Source organism: Marmota flaviventris, chromosome 1 (assembly GCF_047511675.1).
Source record: "Marmota flaviventris isolate mMarFla1 chromosome 1, mMarFla1.hap1, whole genome shotgun sequence".
Lineage (NCBI taxonomy): Eukaryota > Metazoa > Chordata > Mammalia > Rodentia > Sciuridae > Marmota > Marmota flaviventris.
Genome location: NC_092498.1, coordinates 104,703,118 through 104,720,127, shown reverse-complemented (window position 1 = coordinate 104,720,127; position 17,010 = coordinate 104,703,118). Strand labels below are relative to the sequence as shown.

At 48.5% G+C, this 17,010-nt stretch overlaps 1 protein-coding gene across 2 annotated transcripts in view; it reads left to right on the top strand.

The window, feature by feature from the left end:
- Positions 1–17,010, top strand: part of Tns3 (tensin 3) — a 266,434-nt gene that overhangs the window by 27,176 nt on the left and 222,248 nt on the right. The gene's annotated exons all lie outside the window — the stretch shown is intronic.

Below are 17,010 nucleotides of genomic sequence, written 5' to 3'. Positions count from 1 at the left end.
CAGGAGGATTGAGGGTAGGTAACAGGTCTCAGCTGGGACCTTCTCTTTGCCAAATGGGGACAGATCCCTGCACTGTGAAATGCCAGGCAACATCCTGCCTAGGAAGCCAAGCCACTGCACCAAATCAGCTGTGGAGTTTTGCCATTTGGGTCTGGCAGGAAGTAGGGGAGTCTCCTCTGCAGCCCTTGGAAACCTCATCCTCCCACCCCTGGCCGGGCCTGGAAGTGGCTTGGGAATGGTATGCTGTGGTATGTCCCTGGCCTCGGGAGGCTCTGCCCATCCAACCATGGAGCAGATTGGAGATGCTCCACTGCCCCCAGCAGCTTCGTGGTCGCAAGGCACTGTTAATGGGTTCTTGGGTCTCTCAAATCTTGGGATGGGGGCACTAAAATCAATCTGGGGATCTCCTTGGAACAGCCAACTTTTATTTTATTAAGTAAAGAGGATTTTTTAAAAAATTGCATTTTGGACTGGAGTCATGGCTCAGTGGTAGAGTGCTTGCCTGGCATGTGTAAGGCCCTGGGTTCGATCCTCAGCACCACATATAAATAAATAAATAAATGATTCATTAAAAAAAAAATTGCATTTTGATGTAAAAGTGTCCCTAGGATAGCCTTCAGGTGGCATTATTTTTCACTAGAATCTCTTTCTGCCCAACTGACTGTGGGGTTTATACGAGTGTCCCAGGATTCAAGGAGAATCTGAACAGGCGACCTACACCTGGAACTATACCTGCTGGCCTTTACCGTATGTGTGTGTGTGCGCGTGTATGTGTGTGTGTGTATGTGCATGCATGTTATACAGGTGCACACATAGATATGTACATTGTAAGTGTGCATCTGTATATATGTGTGTATACACATGAACCTGTGTATATATGTATCTTGTTGATTTCTGAAAGGGAGACAATTTTTTGTTATTATTATTATTTTTTTCCTGTTTTCAGGCAAATTGTTCCTCACCTTCATTCATGCGCTGAACTCTAGCCGGCTTCCTGTCTTGGCAAGATTGCTGTTAACGCAACCTTAAACATTCCTTTTATTTGTCAAATCCCTGTTATTTTGTTAGAGTCTATCTCACAGCCAAAATAGCCTCAGGAGAAAAATAACGAAAGAAGAAATGAATTAGGTATGTCAGAAGAATGTGACAGGTTGGGGGAATATGCAGGTAAATATGCATGGGTAACAATGCCACCCCTTCTCAATGCCTGTTCAAATGTTTCCTTTTTCCTTATAAAAACAGGCTGACACGTGAGTGCGTGTTTGCAGGAGGCAGGGGGCCTGCTCCCAGTCCCCAGAGAGGCTGCTTCCCTGTCCTTGGAGGCCCTAATTCTTTATTCACAAAGACACACTGTTGAATTTCTTTGCTCCATTGTGGACATATCATTCTGTATTTTTTTTTTCCCTCCTGCTAACATGCCTTAGCAGAAATTGTCCCTTGTTATTTTATGGTCTCTGCAAATGTGAGGATTAATGGTTATATCGTAGTTTGTTCCTTGCTGTATGTAATGAGTGCGTGTGTGCATGCATGTGTGTAGTGCTATCTCGATCTACCATCTTCATCTTTCAATTACTGGGTGTTTTTTCCCTTCGGCCTTTTTACTGTGTGGGCATCCGCCTGTCTGTGGATGCGTCTTTGGTTCAGAGTTTCAGGTGTGGAGTGAGCAGAGCCTGTGGCATGTTTTCACTCTGCGTTGTCCAGTGACTTTTCATTCATACATCATCCCTCAACTGTTCATGCATGTCCTCTACTGTTGCTTGGGTACTGGCCTGGCCTGAAGCTGCTTTGCCCCAGGTGGCTCTGCTGGAGTTCCAGGACCTTTGCCCTCTGACCTTGCATCTGAGGCAGCCACACCTGGGGCTCCCACCACGTGGTGCTTCCTGTGCACACCCTGCTCCTCCGTGGTCTCCCATCTGCATAGGAAACACATTTAGCAAGACAGAATCATCCAGTCCATCGCTGAGCCTTGCCAGACCTCCACTTCTAGATTTTGCCTAGGGTCCAGCCACCACCTAGTCCCAGCCACCACCCACCTTGTCCCTTGCCTGGGCCACCCACACCAGAAGGTTTTTTGTTGCATTTCCCCCCATTCCCTCCTGGCTCTAGTTTCTTGGTCCCAGGCAGCAGGAGTGGGGGGGGGGGGGCTTTGATTTTAAATCCCATTGCAGCATCAGGGCACTTCCTTGCTCAACTCTTTCAGAACGTTTCCACCTCTGGCTGAGTCATAGGCTAAATCATCTGTTGGTCACAAGGCTGTTGTGGGCTGCCTGTGGGTCTTGTCCCCACTCCACGACCTTGGTGTTCTTTATGCTTCTGATGTCACTTCTCTATCCGCCTAAATAAAATGTGAAATCACCCTTGATAGAGGAGCAGCCCATCCCCCACAGGCTGGGCACGGTTATCTGTCCTTTTGGCTTTGTTTTAGTTTTTGCTGTAGGTGTTTGGCACATCTTGTATACTGTCTTTGCATTTATTGTCTGTTTCCCCACTAGAACAGAAGCTTCCCAAGGACAGGCACTTGGATTTGTTCAGGTCCATTTTTGGTGTCCAGCAGCAGGATGTGGACGCTGGGCCCCGTGGTGTGCCTGGGGCTTTGGATGATGTGACTTGTCTATCTGCTGTGGGGCAGGAACCTCAGAGCCTCCTATGAAAAACAGACACGTGGTCGGGGGTGGGTGGGTAGGAACTCTGAAGAAGCACCACATGATGGGTGGAGATTTTCTGGTGCTTGGAGCTGATCTGGTGAGTGGTTTTCACTCAAGCTCTCAAAGACTGAACCCTTCCTTGTCCCCTTGCTGGGTGGGTTCACGCTCCCCAGCTGGCCCAACTCAGTCTCACCACAGCAAAGGTCTTTGGGGTGTGCTGGGACAGGGTAAGACTGAGAATGATGCGGACTTACAGGTTTTCTTTTGTCATTTTCTTGCTATACTTTGGGCATTTTCCATGCCACTGAATATGATATGAACCTGAGTATTATTTTTAACGGTTGCATAGTTTTATATTGAGTGACTCCACAGGTCCATGGAGACCCTGCTGTCAATTTGTGTCTGTTGTGGGACGTGGATCTCTATGGTCTGACAGTACTCTCATTCGTCTGCATGTTTAACTGTGGCAAGGGCTCTGTGGTTCACCCAGCTCTTTGTATCCATCAGACTTTCCGTGGCCGTTGCTGGCCATCTAAACATGGTCGGTGTCTCTGTTCCCACCCATTTCTCTCCTTCCTTCAACTATCCATTTGGCAAATAGCCCTGGGGTCCTCATTGTCAGTCCTTAAACTGGGGCATGGGGATGGATGGGGATGGCAGCAATGGGGGTGGAGTTGAGACTACAGATGTTCTGATCAATATGTGAGGAGTCCTGAGTAGATCAATAAGGGGATCTGCCTGCCAGGGCCCATCAGGAGGGTCATTCATTCATTTATCATCCAGTAAATCCTTAGACTTGATTTAGGCATGTTTGAATTAGATGAATGGGGTCCCTCCCCTCTTGGAGGTGACTTTCCCTAATGCAATGACTTCAAGATATCATGTTAGGTTGTGATAAGGACACCAAAGCAACGCAAGGTCAGGTAAGAGGGGAGGTGAGTACTGGCAGAGGTGGTTGAACTTATATGGCATCCCACAGGTCTTTCTTGAGGAGGTAGCATTTTGGCAGATATATGAAGAAAGAGAGGTGCAAGCGAGGCAAGGATCTAGAAGTGAATTATGTGCATAAGGAGTAGTATGTGTAAATGTCCTGCAGCAACCAATTCAGCAGGTTGGAGAACAGACCAGAGGGAGGTAGGGGCTAGATTAAGTTGGCCTGTGCAATCATGAGAAGAACTGTGGCTTTCTTTTAAAGGCTATAGATTGAAGGTAGGAGGATTTGTGCTGGGATGTTGTCCCTTCCTGAATTCTGTCTTAAGAAGTTCCATCCGACTGGCTTGTGGACACGGAGAGACTGGTCAGTTTTACTGATGGACCAGGACTGTGGGGGAGGAGATGAGGGAAGTGGTCTTATTTGGAGTTTACTCTATGGGGCTTTTTGATGGACTTTGTCCCATAAGGAGAGAAGAAGCCCCCACGTGTAGCCCTGAGTCTGGAAGGAACTGGTGCTACTCATGCTGCCTAGGGTACAGCGGAGGAGCCCTGAAGCCAAAAGTCAGGAGTTCTCATTTGCAGAGTTGACTTTAATGATGACCCAGGTACAGCCAGGTTAGGTGGGAGCAGGTGATGACTAGGACTCAGGTGTTCAGAGGAGGAGGGTCTAGGGTGGCATGGGAGGCCATCAGCTGATGGACAGGTGACTGAAGGATAACAGCTCAGAGGGACATGCACCTAAAGGAGTGTTCAAAACAAAGCCTGGATCCCCAGAAACTTGGAGGTGCTCAAGGGGACAAGGGCCCTCCCCAAAAGAGACTAGTGGGGCCAGTGAGATAGGACATGGGGTCTTGGAGATCAGGTAAAGAAATTCTATCCAGAGAGGATGTGGTCACAGGCCACTGGAATTGGAATACTGAGAGGGGCAAATGCCCCTTACTGGATCTGACAAACTGGCAAGTTGGTGGCCGATGGGTGCTTCTTTGGCATGGGGGAAATACCTGGTGTCCTGGATTTGGGAGCACATAGGGTAGTGGGGCAGTGGCTCTAGGCAGCTCCTTAAGGATGCCCAGAGGGGAACAGAGCAATGAACCAGGAATGGGGAAGGGGTCCCAGGAGGGTTGGTTTTTAAAGATGGATGCATCACAGCAGGTTGTCTACTGCTGGGAAAGACGATGCTGGAGGCTGCTGTCAGGAGAGGAGAGCTGGGGCCACTCGAGGTCACAGCTTGGGCAGTCAGTGTGCACCTTGGACTGGAACCTGATGGTGCTGCTAGGTGACCTGCAGGGGTCGTTCTGTTCTTCTGGACTTTGTTTTCTTGGGAGGTTTTAGTTCCCATGTGTTGGTGCTCAGAGTAGTGAACTCACCAATAGGTAAGGACTGTGGAGGGGTGGGCTGTGGAGGCAGTGTAGACTTGGCCATGCTGAGAACTCCTTGTGGGCAGCGACCTTGGCTTGCTGTCCCTCTGACCTTCACCTTCCTGACCTCTCACAGCAGGTGCAGAGCAGCCTGCCAGCTGATGGATACTAGAGTGATCCCCAGTGGCCTTGTGTTCATAACAAAGGACATCCTGGAACGAGGAGCAGCGCTCTGTTCCCATGGTCACAGGTGTCCTTACTTCCTGTTCCTTTCCTCCAACTGCCCAGTCCACCACCAATTTCAGCAGAAGTGGGCCAGCTCATCCCATGTCAGGATACTCAGTGCTCCAAGGATTGCTCTCACTACTACCCCTGGAGGCCCCCAACAGTACCTTTGCTTTTTAAATTCCCAGATCAGCTGAAGAAAGGGAAGTCATCACCAGGTAGCAGTCATCCTGTGTGTCTTGGGATCAAGTCATCACCCTCAGTTCCTCCCTCAATGCACCCCTCCCCCCAATCCCGCATTTGTTCACAAGCCTCTGACCCCTCTTCTGGCTAGGGCTTGTGCATACCTCCTTCCTTTCCCTCTTCCGGAAGGGACCACACAGCCCCCTTTCCGGTTGTAGGCTTATCTTGTCTCTGCCCCCTCCCTCTCAATAAACTCTGGAATGCATGAATAGAGAGATGATGGGGGTGACCAGTTAATCAGAAATTCAAAGGGCAGCAGATAGCAGGCCCTGCATTCCAAAGGCCCAGCCCTGGGCGTGTCCTAGTGACAGTCACCTTAAACCCTGGTGGCTGTCTCTGTAGAGTTAAACACTTGTTCATTCCATAAACTGTGTTTGTCTAGCAACTCATGGGCTAGTGCTGAAGGGCTCATGAAAAGAACAACCCTGGTCCTGGCACACTGGAGACGTGCCCCACACCAGTATCCCTTTCCTTGCCAACCTGGGGGACAGTGATGGCTAGAGATGGGACTTGAACTGCCTTTTTTTTTTTTCCTTTGTGATGCTGAGGATTGAAGTCAGTGATGCTCTACTACTGATCCCAGTCCTTGTAAAAATTTTTTGAGGTCTCCCATGTTGCCCAGGCTGGCCTCACACTTGAGATCCTCCTGCCTCAGCCTTTCAAGTCTCAGTGATGGCCTGGCAACTTGAATTGCCTTTTTCTTTGCTTGAGTAACTTTTTAAAAAATTTAATAGAGGATAATTAAGAGGATTGCCAGTTCTGTGCTATAGATAAAATTCAGTGTTATTTTTAAATTATAAGCGCAACATGACACACTTTTCAGGAAGCTGGGAACAGATTCACGGACATCATCCACAGTCCCCTGGCCTCACCATGCAGGGCTGTTTGCGGAAGGCTTTCCAGACTCCACCAAACGGATATGCGCAGGGCAAGGCTCTGGGAAGAATGTGATAAAGTGATTTTCCTCCACCGTGTTTTCAGTCCTGGGAACTCAGTCTAGTTGTGGATAGTAGAGACTCGTGGGAGGTGGCCGTGTGTGCCAGGGATGCACATGATGTGAATTCTACCTCGGACAGGTGCCAGGGAAGACGCTTCAAATCTGCACCTCAGCTCCTTTGGCCACAGAAGTGGCAGCGAAATGCCCTGCTTGTGGGTCAGTTCTGGGGTTCTCTGTGCCATGGATGTGAATATGCCATTTAACTACATTAGAGGCCCAATGACGTGGGTGGAGGGACCAGCATTGACCTCCTCACCTGGTCATTATCGTGACCACTGGTATTCTTGCTGTCTGTGCCTCATGTAGCCTCTGGATGTGGCCAGGGCAGTGTGCCAGGTAGTCAGTGGCAGTCCTACTGACTTGCCTTGAGAAGCCTCGGGAGCAAGGTACCCAACTGCCCCTCTGCGTGCTACCTCCTGTTTCATTCTGACAGTGCCGCTAGGTGGGGTCATCCCTTGAGGCTGAGGGAGGATGCATCCTGCCTGTTCTGTGGCTACTGGTCAGGACAGACACCTTGGGGACTATTCTCCTTCTGCTTTTCGGGTGTGGATAGAGATTTTGATTTTTCTTTTTTTCTGAATTAGAGCATGCCATGTTTTATATGGAGACAAGGTTTTCAGGTATTAGAAATGTCTTTGGGGTAGAGTTGGGTAAAGTAGGGATTGCTTTAAGGCAAGAACATCATGCTCAGGGACCAATGCAACCCCTTGAAGTGGTAGCACAAGGTTGCCTTTTATTGAAGTTCAGCCTGTGGCTCTCTTGAACACCAGCTTTGATGGGACAGGGCCAGCGTGGAGCTTTGCCAACAGCATTTGCAGCTTGCCTCTGTGCAGGAAGAGCGAGTCTGGAAGGTGGCCCTGTACCAGTGGTAGGAACCCCAAAGGCTCTGCTCACTTTGTGGCTTCTCCAGATCTGTGCCTGATATCCCAGCCCTGTCTGCCTCAGTCCATCCTGGAAATTCATCCTCCAATTCACAGTGGTCGTAAAAACAACAAAAACCATTTGCTTTAAAAAATAAAAAAGAAAACTCCACTAATTAGCTAGAACTTGTTACTGTTGATGAAAACAGCCCAATTTGGTCAGAAAGCAGACACTGGTTTCCTCCCACACAACCCCCCATAATTCTCTTCGCTGTCCCCTTTCTGTAAGGGGAATGAAGGAAGGTTAGTGGGAATTGTACCAGAGCCCCCTCCATGCCACATCTAGCCTAAGCCTCTCAAGAGTCGTTAGGATTTTATCATCCCCATTAACAGGGAAAGAAACTGGCCCAGAGAGATTAGTGATAAACCTGCAGACACACAGTGAACAGAACAGCAAGTGCCTCTATGGAGGCACTCTTGCTTTTGCAGTCTGTCTGTCCCACCTCCCTCTGGGCCACCCAGGGATGCCCCAGGCTATGTTTCCCTGTCCCCAAGTCCCTTTACTTTAGCTGCAGATGAGAGACCCATGGGGAGATTTTGAAGGACTGCCAAGCTTGTGGTTTGGGCATTAGGGGTGGAGTTGGTGCAACGTCAGGATGTTTCTCACCAGCCTTTCCAGGAGTTTTGAGGGGCAGTGTGGGTGAGTACTGCCTAGCCTGACCCTCGGCTGGGACCTCCCAGTGCTGTCTTACCAGCAGAAGAGCCTGCGTGAGGTTCCAGATGTGGCCCAGCTGTCATCACTTGCTGGCCTTTGCAGGTGAATATTTTGGGCATTTTTTGTCTGGAGGAGAATTGGGGAGGTAGGAAAGGACTGGGGCTAATTACAGGGCTTACTGAGGATGCCAGTAATGGACTGTGTGACTCTGTCAAGGGACCTGTTTCCAGCTGGGCCAGCATCACTGTGGTACTGACTGTGGTATCAGTGGTCAGGCTGGTTCCTCCTGTGCTTAGCCTCTTGCATGAGGAAATAGTACAGGCTTCCCTTCTTCTTCTTTTCCCTCCCTCCCTCCTTCCTTCCTTCCTTCCTTCCTTCCTTCCTTCCTTCCTTCTTCCTCCTCCCCCCTCTCCTCCTTCTTTGTACTGGGGATTGAACTCAGGGATACTCAACCACTGACCCACATCCCCATCCCTATTTTTTTTTCTTTTTGTATTTTATTTAGTGACAGGATCTCACTGAGTTGCTTAGTGTCTCGCTGTTGCTGAAGCTGGCTTTGAACCCTCCATCCTCCTGTCTCAGCCTCCCAAGCCTCTGGGATTACACAGTCATGGGCCACTGTGCCCAGCTTCTTCTTCTTCTTCTTCTTCTTTTTTTTTTTTTTTGAGTTTTCATTCTAATTTGAAAAAATGAATTCATATAATAATCATACATGTTTATGGAGCCCAAGATAATTGTGTGTGTGTGTGTGTGTGTGTGTGTTACTGAGGATTGGACCGAGGGCATTGTGAGTGCTAGGCAAACACAATACCGCTGAGCTATACCCCAGGTCCAACATGATATTTTGATTTTCCACGTATGCATTGTGTAAGGATCCAATCAAGGTATTCATCACCTTAAATATTTGTCATTCCTTTGTGGTCAGAAACATTCAAAAACCTCTCTTCTACCTATTTTGAAATATGCAATGCATTATTCTTGACTATAGTCTGTAGCATGATAGGACACCAGAACTTCTGTTCCTATCTAATTGTAACTTTGTACCTTCCCTATCCCTCCCTACCCCGGGCCATTCCACTCTATATGTCCATGAGATGAACTTTTTTAGATTCCACAAATGAGTGAAATCATGCTATAACTGGCTATTTCACTTAACATAATGACCTCCAGTTCCATCCATGTTGTGGCAAATGACAGGATCTTGTCTGTTTTTATGGCTGAATAGAACTCTATTGACCATATGTACCACATTTCATCCATTCAGCCATTAATGGGCACTTAGGTGGATTCCAATCCTTGGCTAATGGCACAGGATTTTGAGGCTGAACTGGTTATTAATTTTCCTGGAGCCTTCCACAGTCTCTTGAGTCACCTAGATTTTTATGGGGGAGGAATACAGAGGGTTGCACCACTGCCTAATACTTATGGGCTCCCAGGGATCAACAGCCCACAGCTAGGCTTGAACCATGGTCTAGTTTTTCTATGGTGTTCTAGAAAATGCATACTTAAGCATCTTTGATATAGTATTATTGGAGTATCAGCAGCAAAAAATGTCTGCTTTCTCTGCCTTCTAGAGAAAGTGAATGTCCTCTCACCATTTTCTGCTGAAAGTCTCAGAATAAGCCCGAAGTCACAGATTTTGTGGTTTTGTTTATAAGCTAAATGCAGGTGTGTCATGTTTGAGGTCCACTGATGGCAAAGAAATGCAAGGCCAGGGGTGGGAAAGGACCGTGAAACTCCTGAGCCCAGATCTTTCCTCGTTCCTGGACACGGTCCTGTTCCTCATTTCTGGTTAGGATTGGATCGGGCAGCTCATCCTACATGAGGACACTGATTTTTTGGAGGTTCAGGGATATCCCACTTGGTTCAGCATATCCCTGAGTGGTTCCTCAGGGCTCATAGGTGGGGACTTGAGGGCTGTGCGCTCTGGGGTTATTTAATCCTGTCACCTCAGGCAGGTTACTAAGGGCCTTTGAAGCTTCAAATTCCCTTCCCCTTGGTCATTTCAATGTGCAGAGTGAACTTTTCATTTACATTTACCATATTTTGTAATTTGATATTTACAGGGGAGGGGGAGACTATATTTGGGTGGGTGCCTCAGTCTACTTGGGCTGCTGTGACTGGACACCATACCCTGAGTGGTGTATAAACAATGCACGTTTTGTTGGGAAGTCTGAGATTGAAGCCCCTGAAGATTTGGTGTCTGGGAGAGCACCAGCTTCCTGGCTTATAGATGTCACCTTCTTGTTGTGTCCCTCTGGGGTGGAAAGCTCCATGGATCTCTCACTGGGCTTCCTTTATAAGGGCACTTATCCCACTTATGAGGCCCCTGCTCATGACCTAATCATCCCTAAAGGTCCCACTTCCTCACACATCACCTTGGGGTTGGGATTTCAACACATGATTTTGGAGGGGACACAGATATTTTGACAATAGCAGTGGAGACCGTTTTGCCTTGAAAAGAGGTGCTCTGTGCACTTGTGGGGTGGAGCTAGGAAGAGGAGTGTGAGTGGAGTTGCTTTCTTTTAGGCTTTGAGTTTCAGGTTGTGACCTTCGTGTCCCCTTGGACAGGAGCTGAAGTTGCAGAAGCTCTGAAGCGCCTGCCTCCCTTGCTCATCTCACTGGCCGAGCACCCGGACTCCCACCCAAGGCGGGGACAGGGAAGCCAAGATGCCTCTGTCTCTACCAGTCCCTCCTCGTCCTCTTCCTTTGACAAGAGGGAAGGTGCTCTATCTATGGGGCTGGTCAGGGGAGGAGGAACACAGCTGGCCTGGTGACAGAGTGAAGGGACACTTGATGTTGTTTCTGCATGTTTTTAACGAAGCAGTTGCTGCCGTGATTAGGGAAGCCGAGGGTGGCGGGGGAGGGGGGAGAAGCACATAATGTAGGTGGATTTTTGTAGGGAAAGCGGTTTTTCTTCACTTCTCAAAGTCAGGGGGAAGGAAATACACCAAGGGCAAGGACAGAGGGGAAGCGGAGAACAAACGCCTTTCCTCCTCCAGGGCTGGCAAGAACACCATGCTGAGGATGTCAGCGGTCACCATCTGTTCCTTAAAAGAATCCCCAAGATGTGACTGTCGCAGAATGCCAGTTGGCATGAGCCCATCACCCTTGGGGACATCCTGAACTTTGTAGCCAGTGAAGACAGTTTGGTGAAATTGGTGAAAGAGGTGCCCTTGCTTGAGGCCAGTGGGCACTTTGATTCATCACAGACCCAGTGAACCCCTGTGGTGATTTTTACAAGAAATGGAATTATGTAAGGGACAAAGCCGTGTTTGTGTTTGTGTGTGTGTGTGTGTGTGGGGGGGACTTGAGCAGCTGTCCTGCAACCTCCCTGAATGGATAACTCCTGCTTTCAGTCCACCCCTCAGGGTCAGTCACATCACACAGAACATCTTTACTCCTTAATACTGCTGGACTCATCGTCCCTAGGATGTCCCTGGGTGATGGAATGTGCCTGTGATGCCTCTTGGGGATTGCAAAGCAGCTCCCTAGTTGTCCAGTTTTGTGGATCCCCGTTAATCCTTGAACTCCTGGGTTCTCATGCCTCCACGTGTCCTCTGCCCCTAAGTGTGCATTGTCTCCCTCTTGGTATTGCCTGTGTAATAGGAGGCAGATGTCTTCTGGACACGATATATCATTTTAGGTGAATGAAGATACCTCTGCAACACTTTTCAAGGGCTTAGGGAGTCAGGGCATATGGACATGTGGTCACTGTCCGGAAGGCGCACTGCCCTCTGGATGTGGGATGGAGCATCAGCTCGCTGTGCAGGGACTAGGAGGAGGGGGAAGGCCCTGAGAGAAGGGATGTGCTCCCAAGTCTGTGCTTAAACAAGGTCCAGCTGTAAGGCCAGCAGCAGAGATGGTACCTGCATTCTCCACTGCCCAGCAGGCCAGCTCCTTGCCTTTGGAAAAGGAGAGAAGGCCAAGCGGAAAATACTGCAGATGAGAACTGGCCATCATTCATTAATGTCAAAAACTCTTAAGACAGTCTCTTTTGATACCAGATGCAAAATACTCTGAAATGTGCTTTAGAGGCAGGTGGAACCTCCCACTTGAGCATCATTCAGCCACCAGGTATTATGTTGATGTGTATGCAGAGGGTCGGGGAAGAGAAGGTCACCTTTGCCTAGAGTGTTTGATGACCCCTAGTGCCTGGCCAGGAGTGAGGGATAGATCCATCCAGGGGAGGTGCTCTCTGAACTCAGGTTGGAGGGACTAAGGATTTGTGCTCTGTACCCCTCATGTGGCCTTGGCCAACCTGGACTCATGACCTGGTTCAGGTTATACCTCTCTGCAGGAATACCCTGTGTGGGTATCATTTTTTCACCTTTGAACTGAAAGTAGCATGGATCATGGCTTGTCTCATCCAAGGCCATGGCCACTCTGACCCCTTGACTTACTCTTTCCTCCTTTTATACAGTGCTGTGAGGTTACGTAGATACTGTCTCCAAAGAGACAGATGTCAGTGTATGATTTCTCTCTGTTCTTGATGACTGAGTGTCCTACCCCAAGATAGTGGAAGCTGGCTTTCACTTGCCTTTGGGAACCATGCACAGCCTTCCCCTAATCCTCTCTGAGCCCATCTCTTGCTGTTCTCCTTTTCCATCCCCCTATCAGGTGGTGAGGTAGGTACTCTGACACCATATAGGAGGTCCCTCATATAGACTTTCTTTGTGTTCCTGTTTATTTATTTTTATCAGCAGGGACTTAAAGATTGAAGAATTCTTACTGTAATCAGTGCACTGCCATCTAATGTTATCTCAATTTTGATGTTCAAATTGACCCCAGGGGCACTCTACCACTGAGCTACATCCCCAGCCCTTTTTGAGACAGGGTCTTACTAAGTCGCACAGGTTGGCCTTGAACTTGCAGCAATCTTTCTGCCTCAGCCTCCTGTGTAGATGGAATTGCAGGCCTGCACTGCTGGGACTGGCTCTCCTTTCTTTTCTATATGTACCTCTTGTCTAGATGAGAAACCACAAATTGCAACAGTATCACCAATTCCTGCAGCCATAACATGGGGTTGATTAGAAGGCTCTCCTCTCTCCTGTTAGACATCCCCTTCTCCAGTGTAAGAAAGGTGGCTCCTGGTTTTCTTCATGTAAGATTTCTGATTGATCAACCCTTCTGTATGTAACCAATTTCCTGTTATCTCTTCCATCCCATGGGCCCTCAAACTCCTTCAGGTGTCATAACAATTCCAAGCCAGCTGTCTGAGGGCAAGACCCCCGTAGTGGATCACACCTAGTGTTTGTCTCTATCTCTGCCCACACTGTAGACTGTCCTATGAGACTGTCAGGTGGACAACCTGTCCTCCAGGTTGCAGATGTGTTGTTGGTGGCTCACTCTTCCTCCCCTCTCCCTCCTTCACTGGTGCATTATAATTTTATGTAATAGATTCATTGAAGATGCTCCTCTCTTATTACTTCCTGTTGACCTGGGGTCCAGTCTGGCTCTGTTTTGGAGTCCCCCTCTGCCCCTTCTACTTCCTGCTGTTCTGCTCACCTCCCTGGACCCTGTTCTTTAGACTGTCTGCCTTAAATGTCCCTAATACTCCCTGTGTGTTAGCCATCCATGTTTCATGAGCTCACCAAATAGGGTGCTTGACCCACCTTGGCCTTGGCTTCCTGGCCCTTTCCTGCCTCTCCATCACAGCTGACTGGTTGAGTTCTTATGGATGTTCCTGTGTTCTCACGTGATCCGAGTCTTACCTGTGGACACTGTTGCCCACCCCCCCGGCCCCACCTCAATGCTGTGTACAGATGGGGGATAAGTCAGTCTTCACTCCTTCCCTCCAAACCTGGGCTTATACACTGCTCAGGAAATGATTTTGTGGGTAGATGAGTGAAAATGTGAGGCAATGGATGTCTGGGAGCACCTTCCAGTTTCCAGTGACAACCCAGGGTCATGAGAGGTCCCTCAACCCTTTCTGAGGGAAACTCATATTTGGTGTTAAAGTCTATCTCATTGGGCTGCAGTTCTAGTTCACTGGTAGAGTGCTTGCCTAGCACATGTCAGGCACTGGGTTCTATCCTCAGCACTACGTTAAAAAAAAAGTCTTTGTGTCACCAGTTTCTTCTAGGTTTTCACCCTCAGCCTGGTGATGCAACCTCTGGGCCTGATGCCTGGTTAGCTGATGTCTGTCTTAAGCTCTGCAGGCTCCATGCTCTGTGAAAAGAACTTTATTTTGTTGCTGGGGACCAGGTGCAGTCAGAGGCTAAGGTGAGACCTTAGCACCGTGGATTGTGGCAAAGCACCAAGAAAACCAAAGGTTGGCCAGAAATTTGGTGCTCCCTGTTGCCCAGAGAAAGACTGAGGTGAGTCTACAGTTCAGGTTTTGGGTGGGAATCTTGTCAGTCTCTGTAGGAGTTGAGTGCTGCACGCCTACCCGCTGGATGGTTTTTCCTGCATTCCTCCAGTTGGTGCTGCTTCCAGACCATCCCCCCCACTACTTCCCAGGGTGCCAGAAGGGTGTGGCCTGACATGGGAGGTAGGTAACCAACATTTATGGTGGGGAAGTAGAGCAAAGCAAAGGACATTTTCATTCCTGTAGCAGCACTTATTGCTCCTGCGCAGTGTTGTATGTGGAAAATCCCAGACGAAGGTTAGGAATTACAGACTGGAGGCACAAGTCAGATGACCACACCAAGGGTTATAGCACCACGTACGAGGTCTGCTCAGGAATGGGGGATGATTAACTAGTCTGGTGGGGGTGGCAGGCAGGCAGGAGGTGACTCTTCAGCTGTGCCCAGAATAGTGGCATTTTTTTCAGCTGGAAAGCAGAATGGAAAAACTGGAATGAGTTCTAGGGCACAGAGCAGAAGAAATCTGGAGTCTAGTAAGACTGTGAGGCTGGTGTGGAGTGCTGGCTTTGGGGACAGGGAGAAGGGGCTGGAAGGCTCCAGCTGGTGAAGGGATGGTGGGGAAGTCCATTTGGGCTTCATTGTTCTGAACTTTGGCCAAGAGACCTTGGCCGTGACTGCTGATTCTTCCTGGGATTGAGCAGTGTTGAGATCAACCAGTTTGTTGTCAACTGTGAGATGTATCACATGCACGTAATTTATTACCAGTAATAAAGAGCAAGGATTTTCTGAATGACATACTCTTTTAAATAAGTACAAATAGGCTCAGGCATCCCTAGAATAAAAAGTCTCCTTCATTGTTTGCCTTCCAATAGAGTGGGCATGGGCAGCACAGTGTCTGTCTTACCAAGAGGACCCAGAGAATACAGAGCCTGGTACTCTTGTTCAAGGAGGTGTATCATGTTTGGGGCTGTTTATGGCTAAATTCAGATTCCTTCTGCTTGTTCCCATGGGCACTGTATAGTAAGGGTGGTGGCAGAGTCAGCTGACTCCTGAAAGAAGTGTTTGCACTGCTTATGCCCCCTGATAGGCAGTAGAATTACATTCCTTTAGGGCAGCTAGTAGATACTGCTATGCACGCTGCCTTGGGGTTAGTTGCTGGGAATCCCAAATAAATGCAGTACAGATGTGTTCTCAGGGATCCTTAAATTACCTGGGGGACAGATGTGTATGTAGGAATATGACTGAGAGAACTAAAGTTCTCTGTCAAACAACAACAAATACCCTGCCTTAGCATTTTCCTTCTTTCCTTCCAAAATATGACTGAGAGAACTATAGTTTGAAGAAGCTGTAGAAAAAAAATAGTAATGAATGAATACAGAAAACTGAATGAAGGGATAAATATAGGGAAAGATAAATAATGATCTCATTTGATGGGGTGGGGGGATAAGAATATATGTGCATCTGCCCTGTGATGATTGCATGAGAAACTGAAATCCAGAAAGGTGCATTCTGGGCAAGGAGGTATCTTTGGTTTTGCTTATTTGTAGTTGAAAGTTAAAAAGCAGCCGTTCCATTCCACAGCAGAAACGGAAAGATGGATATTTAGTGCCAGAACCTGAGAGATTGAATTGATGACTGGAATTTGCACATGTGGTAGCCATAAAGGCCCTGCCCAGCCCACCCAGACTGCTCTCCCAATATAAGGCATTTGAACTTGCAGATCTGAGGTTAGTGTTAGATCCCCAGAGGCTGAGCTCTGGGACACAGCAGGTCATTAGAACTGCTTAAGGGCTGGGCCAAGAGCCAAGGCCAGTTGGGCCACATTGCTAGGGCTATACACTAAACTGGCCTGGGGCTCTGATGCAGGGGTCTTTTCTACTGCACTCCACAGATCTCAGGGAGTGGCTTCCGCTTGAGCACATCCATCTTCAAAGCAATCTTTTACATTTGTTATAAGTTAGACTTGCCATAGAACTTCATCTTGTGGAAAGTGAGATCTGCTGCTCTGTGAAAATACACAGGAGGACACAGTCCTGTGGAAGTCCCTCAAGCATTGGAGAGGTGTTGTTTTGTCTGGGGGGGGGGGTCTCTTCTCTTGCCTTTTCTAAATGACCCTTGCACTTTCGAGTTTCCTGGCCTGCTTTCCCCCTACCCTAGTCTTTCTACTCTAGGTTTCTAATATCCTTCCCAAATCCCAGACCTAGAATGGGAACACAGGACTTGGGTTAAGCTGTGTTTTGTCCTGATTTTCTAGGAGAGGGATGGCACTAGGATGGCACCCAGGAGCAGTATGACACCCAGGGTGCAAAGCTTGGGCAGTCATTTACTTTTGAGTGTCGTTTAAAATCCCTGCTGGTCATCGTCCTCCTCAAGCAAGGTCGGCCTCCTTGTTTTTCTTAGTTGAAGAAGCAAATTGTTGGGGAGGACCCCAAATATCACCCTGCCTTAGCGTTTTCCTTCTTTCCCTTCCAGGAGTACTGCTTGCCAGGTAGTGTAGATTACCGGTAGATACTGCCCATTACAGATGCAGGGTTTACTGGATAATAGTCAAGATTTTAAAATTCCCAAAGCCTAAGAGCCTGCCGGTTTCTGATTCTTTTAAGCCTCTTGGTCAGCGTGTTTAGAGAGGTTTGAAATCCTAGTAAAGCCAAACCCCGAGCCAAGCGTCGGTAATTCCAGTCAGATGGCGGCTGGCAGGCGCCCCCCTCCCCTCCCTGGAAGGCGTT